The 25,006-nt window shown below is 44.3% G+C and overlaps 2 non-coding genes across 2 annotated transcripts; one reads left to right on the top strand and one right to left on the bottom strand.

Annotated features, from left to right (window-relative positions):
- Nucleotides 1-998: 998 nt before the first annotated feature.
- trnap-ugg (transfer RNA proline (anticodon UGG)) lies at nucleotides 999-1,070 on the top strand. The gene has a single exon. It is a non-coding gene; the product is annotated as a tRNA-Pro (tRNA).
- Nucleotides 1,071-7,456: 6,386 nt separating this feature from the next.
- trnap-ugg (transfer RNA proline (anticodon UGG)) lies at nucleotides 7,457-7,528 on the bottom strand. The gene has a single exon. It is a non-coding gene; the product is annotated as a tRNA-Pro (tRNA).
- Nucleotides 7,529-25,006: the final 17,478 nt, after the last annotated feature.

The following is a 25,006-nucleotide window of genomic DNA, read 5'->3' as shown; positions in this document are numbered from 1 at the left end:
GCAGAATGAAAGGCAGCATTTCGGAATGAAAAGCATTCCAGAATGAAATTCAAATTTCCGGAATGAAAGGCAGTAATCCAGAATAAGTGGCAGCATTCCAGAATAGACATCAGTATTCTGGAATGATAGGCAGAATTCCCGAATAACACTGTATAGTGGAACAGAAGTCAGCAAGACATCATTCTGGAATGAAAAGCATCCCAGAATGGAAGAAAGCATTCCCAAATGAAAGGCAGAAATCTAGAATGAGAGCATCCTGGAATAGACATCCATCCACCCACTCCAGAATGATAGGCAGGATCCTGGAATGGTAGACAAAATTCTGGGATTAAACCCCTAACCCAACAGCGGCCTGTGATGTCATGGAAGCGTGCGTTCCAAAATGGAAGGCAACATTCCAGGACAAAAGTCAGCTAACAGAATGAAAAGCAGATTTGCGGAATGAAAGACACCATTCCAGAATGAAAAGCAGTCCATAATGAAAGACAAAATTTTGGAATGAAATGCAGAAATCCAGAATAAACAGTAGCATTCCAGTATAGACATCAGTATTCCGGAAGGATAGGCAGAATTCCCGAATAACATCATAACATCATTTAATCAATAGGGCTCGACCGATTAGCTCGATCCCCATACGGCCAATCTGTGTTTTCATTGTTGAAGCGTGGACATGCCTGTTTCACTTACTGTGTGCTGGTTGGTACATTGGACTCAAGGATTGGTTTTTGAAGACACTCCTCCAAGTGGTGTCTTCAGTTCTGCTACTATTCTGGTTGGGAATCTGAGTTTTATGTGTTCAGGATCTCTGTGGGTGGATCTTGCAGGAAATCAGACTTTTAATCTGAGGGCCCAGGGTTCAAGTCCCTCTTCAGGAGCAACACTATATATTCCTAACCAGAAATCTTTGTACATATCTTAACCAATGTCAAACTAAGAAAAACATGTGCTTTGTGTTGTTCTTCCACCAACTGAAACATGAAAAGCAAGAAGTCACATGTGGCTCGTTGGTCTAGGGGTATGATTCTCGCTTTGGGTGCGAGAGGTCCCGGGTTCAAATCCCGGACGAGCCCTGATGTGTAACTTTATTTCATTGGAGACAACTCCTTGTTGTTGACTCTTTACAGTTCCTCTCTAAACTACCACACAGCTTTACAAAGCTAACAAAGTTCTATTCTATTCAGACTCATCCCAATCCAGAGCAGTTGTTCCACAGTAACACCTGCAGGAGGACGTCATCACCCAGTATGTGACCTGCTCTGTGAGCTGTAAGGTCTTATACAGACAGGTGTGTGTCTGTCCTCATCAAGTCCAATCAGTATCATCAAAGACAGCTGGACTCAGATGAAGGTTAGAACCATCTGAAGGACGATCAGAAGAAATGGACACACCTGAGTTCAATATATGAGAGTCACAGCAAAGGCTCTGATACTTAGGACCATGTCATATTTCACTTTGTCTTTTTAATACATCTGCAAACATGTCAACAACTCTGTGTGTTTCTGTCAGTATGGGGAGCTGTGTGGACATTAATGAGGAAAAATGAACTTCAATGATTTTAGCAAATGGCTGCAATATAACAAAGTGAAACATTTAAGGGGGTCTGAATACTTCCTGCACCCACTGTACACATAACAAATGAATGTGACTGAAACAACAGCTCTGTGTGTAATATAAATATACAAACTAATGTGATTTGATCAGAACATTTTAAAAGACATTGATGATTCAGGCTTCTCAGCTTCTCTTCAGATGTTTGGACGTTTCTGCTGGAACCTCTCATTTAATGACTCACATTTAGAACTTCTGACTTTATGGGGAGGAGGGATTGATTTTGGAACGAGGAGGCTGCAGCCTGCGATTCCACCACTAGATGTCAGCATTGCACAGCATTGGTGGTTCAGTTCAGATTGAGAGAATGCAAAGAGTGTGCAAAGCTGTCATCAAAGCAAAAGCTGGCTGCTTGGAAGAATGTCAAACATCAAACATATTCTGCTTGGTTTAACACTGTTTGTTCACTACATCATTCCACATGTGTTCCTTCATAGCTCTGATGTCTTCAGGATGAAGCTACAATGTAGAAAGTCATAAAAACAAAGACAAACCACTGAGTGACTTTTGACTGGTACATTTAAAATGTCATCATATGTCCTAACCAGCAGGGGGAGCACTGATCATAAACTCTCTGTTATTGTCATGTGTTTTTATGGACGATGATGCTGACTGTTGTTTTCTTGCTTCTCTCTGTAAACCAGCTACACCAGTATTACTGTCTTAAGTTGGAATGTTTATGACACCATCAAGTGATGATCCTGTGTCAGGACCTTAAAATATGAAACGACGAGGATGGGATTCGAAACCACGCGTGCAGAGCACAATGGATTAGCAGTCCATCGCCTTAACCACTCGGCCACCTCGTCTGTCTGATTAATATGTGTTCACAGCTTCGAGCGAAAATACGCTGCAAAACTTGAAAGAGGTCACAGCTTTTGCCTTAAACATAAGCATCTTGACAAACTTTGACAAACATTGAAGGCCAGTTTTTGGAGTAGTTGTTTGGTTTCTCCATTGTACAGATCAGAGCATGCCTCACTGCACTGGACTGCATATATCCAGGGGTGGACTGCATGTTTCCAGGGGTGGACTGCATGTGTCCAGGGGTGGACTGCAAATATCCAAGGGTGGCAGTAACTGATTACAAATACTCAAGTTACTGTAATTAAGTAGTTTTTCTGGGTACTTGTACTTTATTCTTAAGCCAGCACTTTTACTTGTACTTAAGTACAAATGTAACAAAATAATGTACTTTTACTATTTACTTACTGTCAGCCATTTTGTCTCTGTTAAAACAGTGGGTGTTGTGGCTAACAAAATCTAAACCGGTAGATAATTAGCTGCCCCTTTGTAATAATATTGACACTTTTTCTGCTAATTGCATTATGTAATTGTTGATCACAATGAGAGGGTAACAGGAGTACAGGATTACTAATGAATTTTGAGTTCATTCGGATTTACAGCTGTATCATTCTGCACCAGATGAAGCACATGATCTGAATCAGGTTGTGTCAGAGAAAGGCTGAAACCCTGCAGCACCTGTTTCTGTCTGCTCTGACCACGCTGCCTTCTTCTCCAGTCTGCTCTCCAGTGATGTTGCTCCTTCTTCTTTCCCTCTGATTGAGCTCTGTGCTGCAGCCATTGCGACAGCCATCGCACCTCAGAGTGATCCAGCAGTGCCTCATGTTCAGCAGCATACAGTGAGCTTTAATCTCTGGATTGACAGACTTTATCTGCGCAATAACTTGCAGAACAGAAAGTCTTCCAAAATATCTCACCAGTCAGATCTCTGTCCACCTGTACGGTCACAAAGCCAGGGGCAGTGACGCTGTTTTCCGGGATGTCTGAGTGCAGTCCTTTTTTTCTAGCTCTCAGGACAGGAGCTGTATCCACCCTGAAGGACGGCGCCACAGGAAGTTAAAAGGCACTATGACTCTGGTGGGACTCGAACCCACAACCTTTGAATCACTTCTCCTGTGTTTAACTAGAAGTCCAATGCGCAGTGGGATAGCAGGGTTGTCCAATAACCGGAAGGTTGGTGGTTCGATCCCAACTCCTCCCTAGTCACTGTTGTGTGTTCTTGGGCAAGACACTTCACCCTAGCCTGTGGCGCGCCTTGCTAGTCATTGTATGACACTGCTTGTGCAGCAGCCGTAACGAATTTCCCTCTGGGATTAATACAGTATCTAAAATAAATAAAAAAAAAAAATTTACTGCTGTGAGAGCCGACAGAGACACGAACACTTGTGGGAAGAGCAGAGGTGGGGGGCTCAGTGTACTGTGTTGTTGTCAGGACTTGGAACTGTTAGCCTGCGGCCATATTACTTGCCGAGGGAGCTAAGTCATGTGATCGTGCTCTGTGTTTACGCCCCACCGAGCGCGGACGCATCAGCTGCCTGTGAGAAGATACACACAGTAACAGCAAGACTGCAGACAAAGCACCCCGAGGCGTTTATGGTTCTGGTTCACCTGCAGCCACAGTACACCCCCCTGGTCAAAAGGATGTCTAAAACCACACGTTCAATCAGGAAGTGGTCAGCTGAGGCAGAGGATGGTCTGAGGGACTGCTTTGACACCACTGACTGGGATGTAATGCTAAAAACACATGTTGAGGACATAGGGGAGCAGACTCACTGCACTCAAAAAACTGATTCAAGCCCCTCTTAGAGGTGAAACATTATTATTTTGTTTGTCTTATGAAAATGTTATTAATTCCAACAATACCCAAATATGTTTAGCAGATGTAACATAAATATATATTTGCTTTGACTCCCGTGGCCCTCTCAAACCGAATGAGTTCAACTAGCAGAGCAAGAGCATGAGCACGAGATCAGCCTCTGTCCTACCCGCCATCTGCCTCTGCTTGAAACTACTGTTGGTAAGTTTTCTGTCTTCTATTCAATAAGTTTATTATCTTTATGTGAAACAATGTGCATGCCTTAAGATAAATGGACCTTGGGTTTAGGCAGAAGTGTCAGTCATTGTTCACATTGGGGTAGACAGGCTACAAACAGCTAAGATTAGTTAGCATTCGTTATAGCTAACGTCTATGGTCGCGTCATATAGCTGTCAGAGGTAAGTGGTGAACACGGTTAGTACTTGGAGTTTTCTACACAGGCACGTTGAATTCATCCTTAACACACTGAGAGCGCAGCTCGCCGCCAGCTAAAGCAATCCAAAAGTGCTTGGCTTTACTTTTGTAGTGTAGCTGACAGGCTAACGTTAGCCCAGAGCTAACGCTCTGTGTTAGCCTAAGCAGCACTTGTATGCAGGGGTACAGCCAGTGCTTAAGTGTAGTTAATGTGAAACAATACAGTCGCGATTTATTGAAGTGAAGCAGTCGGCATATTTTCACGATATATTGGTGCCTGCTCCCCTGCGTGTGTGTCTGTGCTGCTGGGTGTGCATCGGGCTGGAACTGTGCCGTACGTGACAGACAGCAGGGGAGACCTGCGTGCTGAAATGACTTTGTTTAGTAAAAGGAAAAGGTATAAACGTGTTCTATTGTAAGGGGACCACCTGCATGCAGATGTACTTTAATACGTGGATTAGGCTACTACTAAATCCATAGGCGTCGCTACCATTATATCAGAGGGGGACGTGCCCCCCCCCACATTTTAAAACGGCCCGTTTGGACCCCCCCCCATTTAGTGAGTAGGAAACTCCACCTAATGCTGTCTCGATTGCTCGTGAAAAACTCTGTTCCACTAAGTTCGTAAGAGAATAACCTCACCACTGAAATCCACTCCATGTTTTCCTGGTTACCACAGCGCTGCAATACCGTTACTATAGTAACGGACCTAACAAAGCCAGTGGCTTTCTTCGAGCGAGCGTAAAACACCGTAAAGAGAACCGTCAGTGCTGGTCGAAGCTGGAGGAGGTAACGTCAGTGTCATCCCACAAAGTCCAGCTCATGCTGAAGCCTGACTGTTTGTCACATGGCCCCAGGTGACGTTAGGTTGATGTTAAAGAAACTTAGAAAAGTTGGGAGGAAGCTGCTGTTTACTTCCAGTTACAGTAGATGGTATTATTTGTCTGATGACATGTTGTTGCCTTTTCTGCTGCCTCCCCACACACAATGGACATGAGGAGATTCTAACAAAGACACGGAGAGTTAGAGTTGTTTTCAGCATTAACCCATATTGTAATGAGGCCATGTTAGCTCCTGTTAGCCTGCTAGCTTCAGCCTCGCCGAGCCAGTGCACAGCCACCTGCTCCTATTCTTATCAGCAAGAATAAAACACATGTGATGGACCGTCAGGACACAGTGGAGCATTATATGAACAGGGAAACACTGATGTAGCAGATGAGGCAGGGCATCATTATAAACACATCCACAAGGTTTGTTGTGAATTCAGCAGTTTTATAAGCAAATAAAAATAAGGACATGCATCTTTTTGTAAGTTAGTATTTTTAGTGTTTCAGTATTATCTGCATTAAGCAGTTTGGTTCATTTTTCTATGGGATTTGCCAGTTTTTTGTCTCTGTAAATGAGAGAAGGCCTCAGATATGGAGGCTGTTAGTGTAGCAGCACCAGTATGTTTGACAAAACTGTTGTTTCACTTGTAATTAGTTTGTCACCGAGTTTTTGTTGAATCTGTCTCTGAAATAGTCATTAAGTGTTTACTTCTGTAGGTAAAATAGTTTAACAACCTGTTAAAATCCACAGGAAATCTCAACTACTTCATATTATTACTATATATACTGATTAGGGTTGGGCGATATTGGCAAAAAAATTAATCACGATTAATTGTGGCATTTAGCCGATAACGATTAATTTGACGATTAATTGATGACAGTTGCACTTACATGTTTTTGACTCTAAATTGGCACAGTGTTCTAGCATGATACCGACAAATCATCAGTCAAGTTAACTACTTCATTCTAACAGGCTAAGCTGGTGATTAGGCACCAACCAGCCATGGAAATATGTATTGATAATATTGAGGCACAAACTGCTTCAAAATAATAATGAAGCAAACATTTAAAGTAACTTTGTCCTTCAAATGTTTTTATCTTAAGGTCACAAAGCATGTCAACATTAAAATTAAACAGACAAATAGACAAACAAAGTTCAGAAAAGTCACATCAGTGATTATTAAAGTTAAAACGTGTCTGCGCAAATGAACCTGTGACTGGAATATGTCCCACACTAGTGCATGTTTTCACTCAGACTGTAGAACAGCAGCAGAAAAAACAAACAAATAAACAAACCGGACAATTTCACATTTAAATGTGTGTCTGTGCAAATCAACCTACGTTACGTTCTTCCAGCGCTTCGTTTGGTCGTAAGCAGCACAATGACTAAACGTACCGCGGATTCTCGGCTGAGTGGAAGTCTTTCCAATATCTGCTGGAGGAGACTTCGCTGTTGTAATGTTTCCTATCTTGCTGTGGAGTCCGTAAATAAAGATCGGAGTTTATTCATTTGATACGAGCAAAAATTCAATTAATTATTAATTAATTGGTAATTAATTAATTAATGTAAAATGAAAACTCACATTTCTTTATAGCCATTCAATTCTGTGTGAGAGTAACTACAACTAACAATACTGTTTTGTGCTACTACTGTTTTCAAGGTGAATGATGACTTCTTGCAGATCACCACAAAGCCGCTGCATTGAAGTTCATGGCCCAGCTGAGTTGACATTCCTTATTATTGCCGAGGGGATCACTGGCTTAAAATGTCTACATGCAGCCTCTACTTTCACTCCTGCCTTACAGCCCCTGTACTTCTTCCTCAGCTCTCCCTGGACATTGGTCCTCAGTGCAGTGCAGTTCTAGAATGATTGCTTCTAAGAGTTTGAGCAGACAGCTGTTTACAGGGACTAAGTTGGAATATGAACTTATGTGCTGTAAATGTAAACATGAAGCAGCCATCCTATCTACTGAAGTTCAAAGATGAGGGCTCGTCCGGGATTTGAACCCGGGACCTCTCGCACCCAAAGCGAGAATCATACCCCTAGACCAACGAGCCATGTGTGACAGCTTTTTTTTCATGTTTCAGTCAGTGGAAGAACAACACAAAGCACATGTTCTTCTTAGTTTGACATTGGTAAAGTTATGAACAAAGATGTCTTTTAGGAATATAAAGCCGCTGCATTGAAGTTCATGGCCCAGCTGAACCACTTCTCAAAGAAGCTTCTGTAAGTTTCCCAGAACAAAGGAGGAACTTCAATATTAATGAAAGATTCACATGTTTATGTGATGCTCAGGATCAACATGAGTGTTGTGTGTTTGTGTTTTTTAACCCTATAGGAGGACAGCTTACACGTTCTGAAGACAGCAGCCCAGCGATGTGGGGGTTTCATCCAACTTAATTTGGTATATTGAAATGCAAAGGTTTATGTCCTGGAGGAATGTTATGCACCTTACTGTTTCTATTTCTGCTGCATTTATTGGATGGAAAATTCAATTTAATTGAGTTCAGCTGATACATGACCTCATCAGGTGACTGCTGCTATGACCTAAGATAAGATAAGAGATAAGATAAGATAAAACTTTATTAATCCCGAAGGAAATTCTTGTGCCAGAGGTATCAAGTTACATTAAATGCAGTTAAGTACAGAGTATAAGTGTCACTATAATCCAAAATAAGAGTACAGTACGCAGTATGAGCACAATATATGATACATGGATACAAATATGGAGATGTAAGGTGCTAAGTAAACATAAATATAGACAAGTGGAGGGAATGACAGTGATGCCTGACATGATTATCTAGCGCTTCTCCCTACAGAAAGGGGAGGAGTTATACAGTCTGATGGCCACTGGCAGGAAGGACCTCCTGTGGCGTTCTGTGCTGCTCCTCGGTAGTCTCAGTCTACCGCTGAATGTGCTCCTGTAGGACAGCAGTGTGTCCTGCAGGGGGTGAGACGTGTTGTTACGAATACTGAGGAGTTTCCTCAGTATCCTCCTCTCCGTCACCTCCACCACAGACTCCAGCTCCACTCCCAGCACCGAGCCAGCCTTCCTAATGAGCTTGTTGAGTCTGTTGGTGTCGGCCGTCTTCATCCTGCTGCCCCAGCACACTACAGCGTAGAAGATGACGCTGGAGACCACCGAGTGGTAAAACATCTGCAGCATGGTCTGGCAGACGTTAAAGGACCTGAGTCTCCTCAGTAGATACAGGCGACTCTGTCCCTTCCTGTATATTGCCTCTGCGTTTGTGGACCAGTCCAGTTTGTGGTCAATGTGGACACCCAGGTATTTGTAGCTGTCCACAATGTCCACGTTGGTACCCTTGATGCTGACCGGGTTTGGGAGTGTCTGGTGCTTCCTGAAGTCCACCACCAGCTCTCTTGTCTTTGTGACATTCAGTTGCAGGTGGTTCTGTCTGCACCACTCCACAAAGCTGTCCACCACACTCATATACTCCGCCTCCCGACCTCTGCTGGTACAGCCCACAATGGCAGAGTCATCCGAGAACTTCTGCAGGTGGCAGGACTGTGAGCTGTGTCTGAAGTCCGATGTATAGAGTGTGAACAGGAATGGAGACAGTACTGTGCCCTGGGGTGCCCCCGTGCTGCTCACTATCGTGTCCGAGACGGTGTTCCTCAGCCTCACAAATTGTGGTCGACCTGTAAGATAGTTAGTGATCCAGGTGACCAGTGGGGTCTCTACCTGCATGTCCAGGAGCTTCATATTCAAAAGGGCAGGCTGCACGGTGTTAAACGCACTGGAAAAATCAAAGAACATGATTCTAACAGTGTTACCTGCCTCCTCCAAGTAGGTGTGTGCTCTGTGCAGCAGGTAGATGATGGCGTCCTCCACTCCAATACGGGGCTGGTAAGCAAACTGCAGGGGGTCCAGCGATGGTTCCACAACAGCACGCAGGTGTTTCAGGACCAGCCTCTCCAGAGACTTCATCACATGTGAAGTCAGAGCAACTGGTCTGTAGTCGCTGTGTGTGCTTGGATGTTTGGTCTTGGGCACAGGAACAAGGCATGTTGTCTTCCACAGGGCAGGGACAGTCATCAGGCCCAGACTCAGGGAGAAGATGTGCTGGAAGACCCCACACAGCTGTGTGGCACAGTCCCTGAGAACTCTGGGGCTGAGTCCATCCGGTCCTGCAGCTTTTCCCGGTCGTAGGCGACTGAACTCCCTCCTCACATCTTCTGTGGTGATGGTAACTGTGGACACAGAAGAGCAGAGAGAGAGATCTGATGGGGGAGGGTGGGGGGTTGTTAATGGAAGGTGGGGTAAGGGGGGCAGGGTGATGTTATTGATGGGAAGGTGAAACTGGTTAGTATGGTTAGGGGGAGGGGGAGGAGGAGGTACATTGTTGTTATAGACAGGTGTTAATGGTGCATCACAGGGAGGGGGAGGGTGGTCAGGGAGTGGACTATCAAACCTGTTGAAAAACAGGTTCAGCTGGTTGGCCTCCTGCAGATCTCCATCCATCAGCTGGTCAGAGATCCTATTGTGGCCGGTGATGGTTCGCATGCCACTCCATACCTCCCTCAAGTTGTTCCGGGCAAGTTGGCTCTCCAGCTTCCTCCTGTAGCTCTCCTTGCCCTCTCCAATCTTCTCCCTCACCTCTGCCTGGGCCCTCCTCATCTCCTCTCTGTCTCCACTCAAGAAGGCTGTCTTCTTTCTGTTGAGTGATGCCTTGATGTCCTTTGTTGGTTGTCAGCATTCCTTCCATTCCATTGCAGCAGCATGAAAACAAGGTCCTGAGCAGCATAACAATAGATAAAGTAGAAATAAAGACTATGTACAGAGCAACCATAAGATATGCAGATATACAGATGAGAAATGTACAGAGATGTATTATGTCCTGTTATGATATCATGAAAAACTCTGAGTATTACACTGTAGGTGAGGATGTTATTGTCAACTATGCCTGTTGACATCAGACAAAAACTGAAAGAAAACTAGAAAGTGGTAAGTGCTCTTGTTTCAAATGTGATGTGCACTGTACCACTGAAGCTCGTCTGTGAAGTGTAGAGCCTCTGTGTGTGTGTCACAGTGATGTTAACAGAAGTCAGATAGGTCTGTTAACACATATAAAAACAACATGCTGAACAACAGCATAGATGTGAAGGTGAATATATGTCCCCTCACATGTTCCTCAGTTAAAAGAGTCATTGCATTGGCCGGGAATCGAACCCAGGCCTCCCGCGTGGCAGGCGAGAATTCTACCACTGAACCACCAATGCTGTGAAAAGCTGACATCTAGTGGTGCCATCGCAGGTTGCAGCCTCCTCATTCCAAAATCAATCCCTCCTCCACATAAAGTCAAAAGTTATAAATTCACCTCATTACATGAGCGGTTGTGTGTAATGACGCGGCTCACCAGCAGAGGGCGTGTGACGGAGCAACAAGCAGAAACTACAGAGGAGAAGAGACACAACAAAGATCAGAACAGACACACTCAGCTCTTCTCTCTGAGACCATGATGATACCGTCACATATCATCACTGCACATGTTTTTGGCTGCACGTCTGGAAATGAGAGGAGACAGAACATTATCATACATGTTGCATAAGTAAAGTCACATGACATGCACCACTGTAAATAAAGGAAACCACATATTTTTAAGACACTTAGAGCATAGAGCCCAAGAAATAATATAATCAAAATTTCACAAGACACAAGTCGAACAGAACAGAACAGAACAAATACTTTATTTATCCCAAACTGGGAAATGTTTTCTATTGCAGCAGCAATGTACAGGGTCAGTATCATCCTATCTGCTGGTAAAAGTCTTTCTCCCCGTCGGGGAATCGAACCCCGGTCTTCCACATGACAGGCGGAGATACTATCCACTATACTAACAAGGAATGCTGACAACCACCATCTGTCATAGCAGCAGCCACCTGGTGCGGTCATGTGTCAGCTGGGGTGTGACGGAGTGGCTACGTCAGTAACTGTGGGCAGACTGCAGGTGTGTGTGCACCCAGACACACACAGGTCCCAGCTGAGAGCAGCCGGACCTTCCTGTCCTCCTGTCCATCGCTGTCCAAGGTGAACCGACACCACCAGACCACAGGGCCATTATTTATTTAGCAGGAAAGAAGAAGATGCTCTGCAGCATTCAGGTGTGTTAACACAGTGCAGAGAGAGGAAGACATGAACAATGGTGTCAGAGCAGCAGCTGTTGCTGCATCAACCTGGAAATCAAACTGTTTATATATATGCACAAACTGTACGTTCATAAGTCACATGACATGCACACTGTAAATAAAAAGGAAACCACATATTTTTAAGACTCTTAGAACACAGACAGAAGTATGAATTATATATGGTTACAATCAAAAATAATTGAATGCAAATAAATGATTTTGTGGAATTTAAATTAAAACCTAAAAACACCAGAATCAGCAAATCACATGTTTGCATTACAGTGGTCCCTCCTATAACCAGTTCACCTCTCACCTTGTTTTTCTCTTACAGCTCATTGAGTTCTGGTCCGGATAGTCCGTAGACCAGTGTCAGTCCATCTCCAGAATGCAGAATGCTGCTGAAAACAGGTTTGATCTTTGGTTTCATTCTGTAATACTGGACTTATTTCCTACGAAGGTTTGAACTCTGACAGTGTTTAAACAGAGAGAACGGAGTTTAAAGTGTGCAGTGAGGGGTTCACAGCCTTAAAGCATCTAGAATAATCAAACATGGAGCTGACTACTTCCAGAGCTCCGCTGTCATGGCTCTGCAGGAGGCCAGCACCTGGTCGGCCTGTTCGAGGACACCAACCTGTGCGCCATCCACGCCAAGAGGCTCACCATCACGCCCAAAGACATCCAGCTGGCCCGCTGCATCCACGGAGAGAGAGCTTGAAGTGTCCGCGGCTCCTCAAACCACAGCGGCTCTTTAAGAGCCACCTCAGTGTCCTCTAAAGCAGTGGTCCCCAACCACCGGGCCGGGGACCGGTACCGGTCCGTGGGTCATTTGGTACCGGGCCGCACAGAAAGACTGAGCAAAACATATATTATTCATTATCTGAGTCTGACAGCTGTTTCATTTATAAATCGATCAGATTCATCCGCCTGTGCCTTTAAGCACCTGCCCAGACGCTTGTCTCGGTCACGGGATACGGCCCCAAAATTAAGCCCACAAGCAGCAAAAATAAATAAAAAACAAACGTCTTTGGAGAGCTTCTTCGGAAAGGGGAAAAGACCTAACGAGGAGACAGAAGAAGAGGAGCCTGCCCCTTCAAAGAAAAAGAAACCCGCATTTAAAAGACTATATCAGGAGTCCTATTTAAAATACGGATTTATTGCAACAGGTGATTCTCACACACCAAGTCCGCTCTGAGTGATGTGTGGCGACAGACTCGCAAATGAGGCAACGAAGCCTTCAAAACTGCGAGACCGAGCACCCTGCATTAAAAGACAAGCCATGGAAGAAAACATGAACAAGAACGACTGAAGCAATTAATGACGGCCAGAACAAAATTACGGAGTGGACTGGACATAAGAAACACACTTCGGGTGTCATGTCTCCCATTATCCCCAGATGGGACCGCCTCATTGCTGGGAAAGCTCAAAGGCTCCCACTAATTAAGCATAAGAGTAAGAGTCTGTTTATGCACTTTGTTTTTTTTTTTTGTTTTTTTTTTTTTCTGTGCCGGTCCGTGAAAGTATTATTTTACATGATACCGGTCCGTGGTGCAAAAAAGGTTGGGGACCGCTGCTCTAAAGAGCGGCTCCTCATCCTCTGCCTCTGCTGCTCATCACTCTGTCTGATGCACAGAATAATCAGTCTCTTCTGAAATAAATATCATCTTTTATCTTTTGTAAGATGCAGTGTAATAATACACATGTTGAACTCTTCAAGATGAATAATGGTCCGTCTCAGGGACATTTATTTATTGGTTGGATCAAGGATGTAATATCAAACTGACACCGAGGAATATTTAACAGGAAACTATAATAAATGTTTTACAATAAATACATAATATCATTTATAAATAGCTTTAATAAGTATAGGTTTATTATGTGTAAAAGCATGATGATGTTTCTATAGTTTTATATGTTTAGTAAATATAGGTTTATCACTGCTTTAGTATATAAGTAAACACATGAACTAACACTAACAAAACAAACCCCAGTGAACCAGGTGGAGCTGTGCAGTGTGCAGCAGCATGATCACAGAGCTCCTGTTTGAACGGGCAGTGAGGATGACCTCTCTGAGTGGGGGCTCTGGGCTCTTGACGCGGGTTCTTCTCCACATCGTATCCTCCGGCAGCCAGAGCCTTCTGGAGGGCGGCTGCAGACACGCCGCTCCGCTCCTTGGAAGCGGCCACAGCTTTCACGATGAGCTCGCTGACGCTGGGGCCGGACTTGTTCGGCTTGGAGACCTTCTTCTTCTGCGCTTCGGCCGGAGCGGCGGCTGGAGCTGGAGCTTCTTCTGCCATGTTCAGTTCGTAGCTGCAACACAAGCACAGTCAGAGTGTAGTTATGATCAGCTGAGAGCGGGAGGCGGTCCTTGAACACACCATGAGAACCGCGGAGACTCAATCCAAGGCAGCTCCTCTGCAGGCTGAATGTTCCGCTCGTGTTTTCTGTGTGTGGATGAAAGAGTCCAGATGAGTGTGGGAGCAGCGCTGCAGGCCGACAGTGAAGGAGCTGCTAGCGGACTGTGTCTCTTCATGTTCAGCTCATGTGGAGCTCTGATGATCTCTGCACTTTGCTGCTGGAGAGAGTCCGCGCGCTGCGCAGCGGCTTCTCCCTCTTCTTCCTCTCAGAGATGAAGTCAGACTATCAGAGCTCCATCAGAAGCTGTTTTCCAGCTGAGCCGCATGTTGCTTCAGAGACTCAGAGGACAACCCGACATCTGCTGACGTCACTTTGTCCCAGAGTCCGGCTGTTGCAGCAGCATCAGACCCTGATGATGGTGCAGACAGACTTCTATCAGAGCTGCTCGCTGCTTCTCTCGCTGAGCAGGTTGAATAAAGTCCATCACTGTTCTGTTTGTGTCACAGCTGTTATCATGTAAACAGACACAGACAGAGCAACAACAGGGAGGCTGCTGTAAAAATCAGCTTCATGTTTCCAGTGTGAGGGCGCCCCCTGCTGGAGACGTGTCCTGGTTTAAAGGCGTGGCTTCTGTGGACTTACTTTCGTTTTTGAGCTCCTGTCAGACAGACTGCAGCAGAACCAGCAGCTCCACACACGAAGGTGGAAACTTCTGGAAGTCAGGACTGATTCAGCAGGTGAGTCTGTCGATATCTGATCAATCATCAGTGTGATCACCTCATTGATCTTTGCTGCCTGTAACTGATGGATCTTTATTGTAGTAAGTCCCTGAAACGCGGAACCAACAACAAGCGTCTCTGTTGATCGTTCTCTCTGTAAAGTTCAGCAGCTTCATTTGCTCTGAAACTCAGATCGACTCGTTCAAAGCTTCAAGCGGAGAAAAGGTCGCTTTATTCTGACTTTATCAGATCAGTCTGTTTCCGGTTTAACACGCCTGTGCTGCGCAACAGCCGCGCGCCACGTTACGTAAGTTTGGTTGGTTTAAAGTTCATGGTGCGTTCAGGTGCATCTGGTTGAATTGAGTTCAGATGATTCTTATTACTAAAACTAAAACATTTATAAATGCATCAATTTGTCATGTTTTATTTTTCATGAATTCATATCGATGATTGAAACTCATCAGAAGAAACATTTTCTCTTCAAGGGTTCATAAATATGTGAATCTAATATTTGCCATGAGGAGAAGTGTGTCAGTCCTCAGAGCTCAGACAGTAGCTGCTCATGTGTTTGTCCTTTCTATAGAAAACAGTCCACAGACTGTTACAGAGGAAGGTCTCAGTGCTTCACTCAGTCTGTTCACACTGTGACAGAAACACACATGAACACATGTTCATTTATTCACATGTTCACACATGGAGAGAAGTGACAGAATTCTGAAGCAAACACTGAATGTGTGTGTGCACTGTTCCACTTACAGCATGTGACATCAATAATAACAGCATCAGAGATGTTGGTGTGTTTACAGACTCACCAAAATAAAAGCCTGAGAACCAAACCTGGTCTGAGGCTCTGATGCTAAGCTAACAGCATGATTAGCCTGTTAGCATCTACATGAAGGATCAATAACAACATGCTGACTGTGTGTTTCTGTGTCATGTTGCTGTGTTTGTGTGAAGGTGCGAGCTCTGCTATGAGTCAGTGTGAGGACAGAGAGGAGGGAGTCCCTCCCTCTAAAAGCCCTCTGTGTGGGGACCATGAGAGCCGGACCAAAGCTCAGAGGTAAGAGGACCGTCTCTGACTGTCCATGACTCTTCTCCATGTCAGAGCTCACACTCACATTATTCACACATCTGTGTGTTCAAGAACAAAGCAGCAGCACACTGCACACTCTGCTGGACCTGGACCTGGACCTGGACATGGACATGGACCTGGACCTGGGCCTGGGCCTGGACCTGGGCCTGGACCTGGACCTGGACCTGGACCTGGACCTGCCAGCTGTGTGTCCATGAAGAGTGATTGGTCAAAGGATCGGCCCCCTGATTTCAAAGATGTTGATCCATCTGAGGGTCAAAGGTCAGAGTTAATGTCACAGCTGCAGTTTGTTTCCATCATTATTAAACATTTAAAGTGTAACATGATGTTCAGCATCATTTTTCCAGAAGAAGCTCAGAGTCAGTGTTTGTGATTCTATCAGGATCCAGGATGTGAGAGCAGACTCTGCTGGACCTGGACCCAGCTGTGTGTCCATGAAAAGTGATTGGTCGATGGGTAGGCCCATTGAATTCAAAGCTGATCAGCCATCTGATGATCAAAGGTAAGAATCACTCTGGAAGTGTCTCCATGCTGTGATGAGCTCTGCTGGACTCTTGGGGTTGTATGTGTCTGTTTGCTCTGCAGGTGGTTGATGGTTTGGAGCATCTGTAGCACAGAGTAATGCATATTTACAGTGCTGCTTCAAAGTGTATGAATCATTTAAAATCTTCTATATGTCTGCATAAACATGACTTAAACATCTGCCTCACTGTACTAGAAAGGCAGCCCACTGAAACAAAGTATGGAAAGACATTTCAGTAATAAAACATTTAAATAAATGATAGATTCATACACTGTATGTAAATATTATTGTGCTGCCCCCTATAGTCAGCCAAAATCCTATGTTTGAGTTGAGATTGTCCTACGAGGCTTCCGTAGTAGCATAATGGGTTCCAGAGCCAAGTGGAAAGTTTCTGCTGTGTTTTTTCATCCTGCTACATGTTTTTTAGTCGTCTGAGAATATCTGTCTGTAAGTATTATGTTTCATAAGCCCTTACCTTACGTCATGCGCTCATAGGAGGCACTTTAAGTTATTTAAGTTTAAGAAAACGGGTTAAAAGTGTGACGCTAATAGCGCTAGCGACCTTATGGGTTTTCAATGCAAATTAGCATTGTGCTAATCGCTAGCGGTTTATGCATTTTTCTGTTGTCTAGCTCAGCTATGTTTTGTCGGCCTGCAGAATTCAGCATTGATCGTGTTTCGGGTCATATTTATGCAGAAATATAGAAAGTTTGACCAACTTCCCAAAACGACTGTAGCTGTCAGCCTATATGTAGCTAGGAGCTAGTCTCCTCCTCCTCAGATTCCCAGGGTCCTGGTTTGGATTTTTGCACGTACCTCACACTGCTGATTATTCTGACTTGAACACAGCCTGTGCAGAACTTTAAGGTGGCTTCTGTTCTTCGGTGTTTTTGGTTGAATTTGGTCAAATTGTGATCAAATAAATTGTGTGATAACAGTTTTTCAGTCTCTTGTAGTGGCCATCATGGACACTGATCCAGCTCTGTGTCCATGAAAAGTGAACATTTCAAAAATGTTGATACCACTTTAAGTCCTGTTTCTGTAACTTAGCAGTAGGGATGTCCCGATCCGATCACATGATCGGAAATCGGGCCCGATTACGTGATTTCAGACTCGATCGGAATCGGACATTACCTCCCGATCAGGACTCGGATATTTTTTAGGGCTGTCAAAGTTAACGCCTTCTGTGCAGGGTGGCTCTGTGTCTTGTAGTGCAGGGGTATGACAGCTGCTTTTGGTGCGACAGGTCCTGGTTCGAGACCTCGATGTGCTGCGTGTGTGAAATCTCCCAGTGTGGCGGCACACGCACACACAGGCCTGTCGCTAAACAATAAATCAATTAATTGCACGATAACTTTAAATGGGCTCTAAGTTTTTCGGCCGCGATAAATTACATTTGCACGCTGGTTTGTTTTCCTCTCTCTCTCTCGCTGCCAAAGAGGCTGGATGACAAAAGGCGTCACTCGGTGCGTCGTAGCGTATAAAGTGTGCAAAGTCCGGCCGTCAGATTTAATATGTCCCGCGGCTTCTGTCTTAAAATGTGTCGAATCAACAGGTAGTTCTTATTTCGCCACGGTGCGTCACAGCGCTGCAGGGCTTGGACGTTACAGCAACACAGAGAGCTGTGAAGCTGCACAACACCGGTTCAACACTTCGACACAATTCACCACAAGACTAAACATGCTTATGAATACAACGTGCCATCAAAGAGAGTCTGCGTTGTACGAGTGAAGTTCTCTGCCTTCTCACTGGCGGCACTCGCGGCAGCGCCACCCAGTCTAGTCCTCTTGCCCAGTCCTCTTGTGCCAGCTCTGCTATTTTATGTGTTTCTGTCTACATGGTGGCGTTTGTAAAATTCGCTGATGCGCATACACACACGCATACGCGTGCGCACACAAACACATGTGCGCACAGGTGAGCCCACTCCCAGCAGCAGGTAGAGTGCGTGTTGTTTGGCTCTGTTGCTCATGACGTGCTAGTTGGTTTGACTTAACTCCATTGACTATGCTCAGATAAGCCATGGTAATAGGCCTACCAATATCATTAATAATAACAATAATAATAATAGTGTTGATGATTGGGGGCCTTTCCAGTGTTAAATGTTCTTTAGAAATCGTGACAGGCCTGCACACACACACACACACACACACACAGGTTTTGCCGCAATGAGTGCCTTTATAGAAAGTATCGGATCGGGACTCGGTATCGGCAGATACTCAAAATCAAATGACTCAGACTCGGACTCGAGGGCAAAAAAACCTGATCGGGACATCCCTACTTAGCAGAGTTCTTCAATGATCATGTGGGTCTGCTTGGCTCTGTAAAAGACCCATAAGCAGGTCTGTGTTTGTAGATGTATAATAGAAAGTATCAGTATGTATTTATGTTGTCATGTTATCATCTCATGGTGGTTTCTGAAGGCTTTAAGTAAAGGAAATAACAAAGGTCTGCAGTGTCATGTGTTACAACCGGCCAATTCAGAGTGGTTGCGATTCTTTCAAAGGCACTAAAATAGCAATCCACCTCAGACTCTCTGAATGGTGGCACTAAAGCAATGTGCTTGCTCACATCAAATGTGTCACGAGGAGAATGAGGAACCTGTCGTGAGGCAGATGGGTGTGGAGTCGCAGAGGGGAGACGCTCTAGCTCTAAGGCCCTCACCTTCAGGTGCATGGCCTCCACCTCTAACTCGCGATTTCTCAAATCAATTTCTTTTATTCTGAGAGTTAGCTGCATCTCCTCTGCCGTCATAGCAGGCGTAACAGACGGACCAGAGGGAGCGGTTGGGCTGGGCCGCACCGTGTCACGGGAGCTCACGTCAGCTTTCGCCGCCTCCTCTACAGAGGGCACAGACACACACAGACCTTCCTCCACTAGCTTTTCCTGCAAAAGCTCTTTCAGTTCCTCCTTTTTAACGTTTTGAGGCACTCTGACCTGAAAACGCGCAGCAATCATTAATAAATCCACCTTCCTACACTTGTCCAACTGCTGGACTGTAGGATTCTTCACAAAATACTCTAGATCAAACTCCATATTCAGAGCAAAACTGTCAACCAGTATTATGCAGAGTAATATGAAAAATACAATATTCCAAAAAAACGACGAATTGCCAATTACTTACTGACACGAATCAAAACACGAACGAGCCAAATTTAACTTACCGATAACAAACGTTTTACTTACCAACACGCTTTCAAAAGAATCGACGAGCCCCCAATTTATGTTACAACCGGCCTAGGGGAAACCTAGTTGTAGCATAAAGTGACTCTTCCCTCCTGTTCCGACTCCCAAGGTAGATATGAAAAAATATCAACGACGAATGGAATTTATATAAATGTATTTATAAACGAACCGAGACAACAGAAACCTTCAGGCTGAGCAATGCCAAAATAACAAACAAAACAACTAAGGTTCTCAGCTCCTGTCTTTCCTGAACAAAAGAAAAGAGATTCAAACAAAAATACAGGTGACTTCCCTGACTTCCTAACAAAAAACAGGAGAAAACGAATAAACAAAAACGGCTTCTCACCCCTACTCGAATGTGCCTGGTATGTAATAATAACTTAAATTCAATTACTCTAGGTAAAGCCAAAATCAAACGACAAGTCTAAATTACATAAATTAATATTCACAGTCTAATGTCCAATATACAAGCAAAAATCGAGTGCAGTCTTCTCGAGATGTGGAGAGGAGGGCAAGAGCATCGGGTGGCTGATGTGGAGGGTTTTTAAATTCAGAGCCCATCTGTGTCCTCCAATCCTCGAGCTCCATGTCATCCAGCTGTAGAACCAATAGTATGCTCCCCCCTGTTGGCGGGGAGGGAGAACACTCACACACACAAAATATGACTTAGTCATAACACATGATATAGACTCTATATCATGACACTGCAACATTGTCTGACTGCGATTCATTACAAACCCATCCTGCTGCACATCGCTTAATGTTAAAGAAAGAGAAACATGGTGAGTGGAAGATTTAACTGAACTCTTACAGCTGTGCTGGCAGCCATTAAAGCAGAATATGTGAAGAAGAACAAATTACAAACCTGCTGGATGCAGCTGAACAGTGTGGAGTCAGGATAGTTTTCATTTTTAATACACACATTTTGTGTATTAATTAATTTTCTTCACCAGTCCATTGACTGTTGCACTTTGTATTTATTTCAGTCTGAGGTTTCAGTTTCTTTCATCTGAAATAAAGGCCTTCAATGTATTTGCCTGGGACTACTTTTATTCATGGTAACAGAGCTAGCTGTGCCCCAGGTAAACATTTCCTGCATTGAAAACTGACAATAGATATTACTGAAACATATGAACATGTGGACATAGGGGAAGCTAATAAGACACAAGCTAGACATCAGCTCAGACCTTTGACTTGGAGGAAATGTGAACAGCTGGACCTCAGGGACTTTAATTGAACCCTGGTCTAAATCAATGTGAACATATGATGACAGTGGAAGTGGAATGGAACTCTTAAAGCTGTGCTTCAGTCATTAAAGCAGCAGCAACAGGTTCAACATGAGCTGGATGTGTGGAGTTGGGATAGTTTTCATTTTTAATACAACAATGCTTGTTTGTCACCAGTCTGTTGACTGTTGTGTGTCTGTTTAAAGTGAAAACACATCAAAACACTTAGTGAAGTGATTGTGTTGTTAAATGCTGATGTTTCTGTCACAGACTGCAGCAACCCAGTGTTCAGACTCCTGCTCAGGACGCCATATTTATGGTGAGTACAAACAGCTTCTAACTACAACACAACAGTCCTGGTGCTCTACAGAGACCCAGAGCCTGACCCCTGAGCAAGGCGAAGAGTGGAGGGGATGTGCGTCCATGTCTTCTTTGGTTGAAATATGGTGAAACATACAACCAGCACACACAGTGCAGAGCAGCTCAGGTGATGTGAAGACACATTTACAGCATCGTCACATAGCATTGTTAAAATGTAGACAGCATGACTGTGTCTCTGCAAAGATGTTACCATAATGTGATGAGCCACTCGGCAGAACTGAGGAAGCCACTCGGGGGAGTGGCCAAACGTCTTCAAACACAATCCTTGAGTCCAGTTGCCTCAATTAAAACTATATATACACAGAGTGGGTGCAGGAAGTATTCAGACCCCCTTAAATGTTTCACTTTGTTATATTGCAGCCATTTGCTAAAATCATTGAAGTTCATTTTTCCTCATTAATGTCCACACAGCTCCCCATACTGACAGAAACACACAGAGTTGTTGACATGTTTGCAGATGTATTAAAAAGACAAAGTGAAATATGACATGGTCCTAAGTATCAGAGCCTTTGCTGTGACTCTCATATATTGAACTCAGGTGCGTCCATTTCTTCTGATCATCCTTCAGATGGTTCTACACCTTCATCTGAGTCCAGCTGTCTTTGATGATACTGATTGGACTTGATGAGGACAGACACACACCTGTCTGTATAAGACCTTACAGCTCACAGTGCATGTTAGAGCACATGAGGATCATGAGGTCAGAGGAGCTGCCTGAAGAGCTCAGAGACAGAACTGTGGTAGTCATACTTATAACTACAGCAGCTGTGCATACACAACACTTCATATCTAATGTTGTAGATTCAAGTAATACATGTATGAACATAAGCTGTAATATCATGAAACACTAAACTGTTATTCTGCTCCTCAAAGTCTGAGAGTTTATACTCTGTTGTTCTGTTCCAGCTGCTGGAGGAGAACATTGTCAGGTTTGTGAAGGATGAGCTGAAGAAGATCCAGAAGCTCCTGAGTCCAGATTACCCAGAATGCTCAGAGAGTCAGAGGGAGGATGAGGAGGATGAAGAGCAGAGGAGCAGCAGAGAGTCATTAGTGCAGATCACAGTGCACTTCCTGAGGAGGATGAAGCAGGAGGAGCTGGCTGAGCGTCTGCAGAGCAGTAAGAGGATTTGAAGAGCTTTAACATGATGGAAAGAGGAAATGAAGTTTACATTTACACACTCTGCTGTTAATATGATGCAGACATCTGTGAATTCTTCTGACTGAAAACACAAACTGTTTGTCTACAACTGATGAACAGATTTCATGGAGACAGAAAATATTTATTTGACACATTTATTGTAGCGTTCACTTATTAATGACATTTATTGTTTGTTCAGGAACTCGTGCTGCAGAGTGTGGACGTAAACTCAAGTCTAACCTGAAGAAGAAGTTCCAGTGTGTGTTTGAGGGGATCGCTAAAGCAGGAGAGCCGACCCTTCTGAACCAGATCTACACAGAGCTCTACATCACAGAGGGGGGGACTGCAGAGGTCAATGAGGAACATGAGGTCAGACAGATTGAAGCAGCATCCAGGAAAGCACACAGACCAGAAACAAGCATCAGACCAGAAGGCATCTTTAAAGGCTCACCTGGAAGACAGGAACCAATCAGAACAGTGATGACAAAGGGAGTGGCTGGCATCGGGAAAACAGTCCTAACACAGAAGTTCACTCTGGACTGGGCCGAAGACAAAGCCAACCAGGACATCCAGTTCACATTTCCATTCACTTTCAGAGAGCTGAATGTGCTGAGAGAGAGAAAGTTCTGGAGGACATGTTGGAAACCAGAGAGAGAGCAGAGCTGCCCAAGACCCTGACTGAGATGTACATCCACTTCCTGGTGGTTCAGACCAAAGTGAAGATGATCAAGTATGATGGAGGAGCTGAAACAGATCCACAGTGGAGTCCAGAGAGCAGGAAGATGATCCAGTCTCTGGGAAAACTGGCTTTTGATCAGCTGCAGAAAGGAAACCTGATCTTCTATGAGTCAGACCTGACAGAGTGTGGCATCGATATCAGAGCAGCCTCAGTGTACTCAGGAGTGTTCACACAGATCTTTAAAGAGGAGAGAGGCCTGTACCAGGACAAGGTGTTCTGCTTCATCCATCTGAGCGTTCAGGAGTTTCTGGCTGCTTTCCACCTCATACGCTGTTTCATTGATGGGGACGATGAAGAGCTGGTGAACTTCCTGGGAAAGAAAAGTTGGTCATCTCTGGATGACATCCTGGACAGAGTCATGGAGAAATCTCTGAACAGTGAAACTGGCCACCTGGACCTGATGGTTCGCTTCCTTCATGGTCTCTCCCTGCAGTCAAACCAGAGACTTTTAAAAGACCTGCTGGGTCAGACAGAGATCAGTTCAGAGGCCATCCAGAGAGCCATCAACAACCTGAAACAGAGACGCACTGATACAGTGTCTCCTGACAGAAGCATCAACATCTTCCACTGTCTGATGGAGATGAACGACCTCTCAGTGCATCAGGAGATCCAAGAGTTCCTGCAGTCAGAGACCAGATCAGAGAAGGAACTCTCTGAGATCCACTGCTCAGCTCTGGCCTACATGCTGCAGATGTCAGAGGAGGTTCTTGATGAGCTAGACCTGATGAAGTACAACACAACAACAGAAGGACGATTGAGACTGCTTCCAGCTGTGAGGAACTGCAGAAAGTTCAGGTGAGTCCAGATGTGACCAATCAGTGTAGATTACTGGTTTAGTTCTTAGACACATTCACACTGTGTGTTTCTCTCTAACAGAGCTCCTTGTGTTCATTGACACATCACATCAGCTGTGTTTTTGTCTCAGATGTTCTTCTACTGTGAAAACATTGTTTTGTATGTTTCTGTTTGAAGCTGTTAAATGAATGGACAATAAATGTGTCTTTATTTGTAGTTAAAACAGCTGCATGTGGCCAAAGAGCTGCACAAACTACATAGATACAAAGACTGCAAAAACTGCAGCACAACATCATGGTATGCAAACATGCAGACACATACCATTACACAAACAGTTCAATCAGGATGTCACACAACAGAATAACTCTTTAAAGTCTCTGCATGAAAGAGAAGAATTTATCTTTCAGCAATATCAGCTGGAAGAACCTACAACAGAGGAATAAAGTGAAATACACTGTCAAAATGAGACGATGAGAATGATCAGAACTATTGTTACATGTCAAACAGTCAGATCAAATGAGATCACTGCTACTACTTAAAGTGTCCCTTTCATAATGTTCTGATATTTCTGTCATCACAGACTTTCTGACTGTGAACTCTCAGAGACTCACTGGGAAGTTGTGGCCTCAGCTCTGAAGTCCGACCCCTCCCATCTGACAGAGCTCGACATGAACCGGAACAGGCTGCAGGATTCAGGACTGAAGCAGCTATGTGCTGGACTGGACAGTCCTCACTGCATACTGCAGGTTCTCAGGTCAGTTAATGTTATTATTAGGCTGAGGTCCAGTTTTTAAATCATCTGTCAGGACTGACAGACAGAAAAGGACCACAGACATGTGTATAAGGTGTAAGGTTTGGGTTTACTGAAGCTCTTTGAGATGCAGCATGGTTTTGTTTTCAGTTGTATATCAGCATGAGTTGCAGATAGAACTAGTACAAATGAGTTCCAAAATAAAATTGTTGGAACTTTCTGGTGTAAAATATTTCCGACAAACATGTGTGAATATAGAAAACACTTCAACAACATGTAGCGCTCCCCTCTGTAGTCATATTGATGATGTTATGTGCGATCACAGATGGAGATCCAGAAGCAGGTACATTTACTCACTTTAATAGAGAAAACAAAAAACTACCACTGAGGAGAAAACTGAGCTGAGTCCAAAATATAACCAAAAACAACCACAAGGGCGAACTACGAGGTAACTTGAAGGAGGAACGAAAAACAACCACGAGGGC

This window comes from Parambassis ranga, unplaced genomic scaffold, assembly GCF_900634625.1.
Source record: "Parambassis ranga unplaced genomic scaffold, fParRan2.1 scaffold_22_arrow_ctg1, whole genome shotgun sequence".
Classification (NCBI taxonomy): Eukaryota; Metazoa; Chordata; class Actinopteri; family Ambassidae; genus Parambassis; species Parambassis ranga.
This window is presented reverse-complemented; position numbering and strand designations above follow the sequence as displayed.